This window comes from Belonocnema kinseyi, chromosome 10, assembly GCF_010883055.1.
Source record: "Belonocnema kinseyi isolate 2016_QV_RU_SX_M_011 chromosome 10, B_treatae_v1, whole genome shotgun sequence".
Taxonomy (NCBI): Eukaryota; Metazoa; Arthropoda; class Insecta; order Hymenoptera; family Cynipidae; genus Belonocnema; species Belonocnema kinseyi.
In genome coordinates this window covers 79,196,672-79,198,096 of record NC_046666.1, presented here as the reverse complement: position 1 = coordinate 79,198,096, position 1,425 = coordinate 79,196,672, and positions in this window count along the sequence as shown.

The window sequence follows — 1,425 nt, the reverse complement described above, 5'->3', positions numbered from 1 at the left end:
TTCAACAAATGATGTTGACAATAATGTTGATACAATGCAGGTATGTACAACTTTTAAATGAGAGAATCCTAATTGAGTTTTCTGACTCGTCGACCGGCTGACTTTTAAAAAATTTTGAAAACCTTTTCCTTTTTAAAATCGTACTCTCATAAGAGAATTTTGTCATTTCTCTTGCTTGTGATAAAGATAAGAGAAATCTTGTGTATACGAATAATTCGTACCACAAATTATATATTGAGAGCTTTATACATGTTGTCTACTTTCTTGCAAAGCCTAGAAATGTCAAAATTTTATTGGCCCTATCGATTTTAATCAAAATGGTTAAAATTTTAGTTCGAATTATGTCCATTGAAAAAGGCAATAGGCATGCAGTCCGAAAATGGACAGATAACGAGATACAGTGGGGTAAAATTCGAACCATTTTTTCGAACCTAGGCCAATATATTAAAAACAGAAAAAGAAAAATTATTGAGCTCTTAGGGCGAAATTCTGAGGAGCTCATAACCTTAAGACACAGGTCATTTTTCAAGGTGAACTTCTCATTTGTTGTTGAGATTAAGCCAATAAAGATAAGATATGATCAAGAAATCAATATCCAGCCAAGGAAGGCATGATGTTGCCGACATCCAGCCAATAAAGGCACAACATAAGCGAGACTTAGTCAATGTCCAGCCAACAAAGACAAGATATAAGCAGGCCGGCCAATATTCATCCAATGAAGGTAAGATATGACCAGGTTGTAGTCAACCTTTAAGCAATAAAAGCGAGATATGAGAATTTTGTTGCGAATATATATATAGTTTTGGTTCGTTCGTGTTGGTTCATTCGCGACGCTTCGTGTTAGATTGGTTTGTTCGCGACGGTTCGTTCGGGGTAGTTCGTATGGGATAGATCGTTTGAGTCGATTCGGTTGGATTCGTTTGGGGTGATTGTTTCTTTTGAGTTCCTCCGGTTCGGTTGGATTGTGTTGAATCGTTTAATTTAGTTCATTCGATCGATTCGTTTATCGTAGATCGTTTTGTTTGGTTCGTTTGGGATAATCGTTAATCGTTGGGTTAATAAATTCGTTTGGCGCGTGTTTGTTGATTTGGGTTAATTGGTTCGTTTAGGTTAATCGGTTTACTCAGGCTAGTTCATTTGGATCATTTGTAATGTACTGTTCAGGTTGGTTTGTTTGGTTTGCTTCGTTCTTTCAGGTGAATTGGTTCGATTGTGTTGGTTTGTTAGCGTTGGTTCGTTCGTTCGCTCGTTCAAGTTGGTTCGTTTGGGTTAATTGGTTCTTTTTGGGGTGGTCCCTTCATGCTGGTTCAATTAGCTTATAATGTATCGTTTCGGTTGGTTCGCGTTCGTTCGTTTGGGTTGGTCCGTTTGGGTTAATCGGTTCGCTGGGGTTGGTTCATTTGGTTCGTTCGTATTATATCGTTT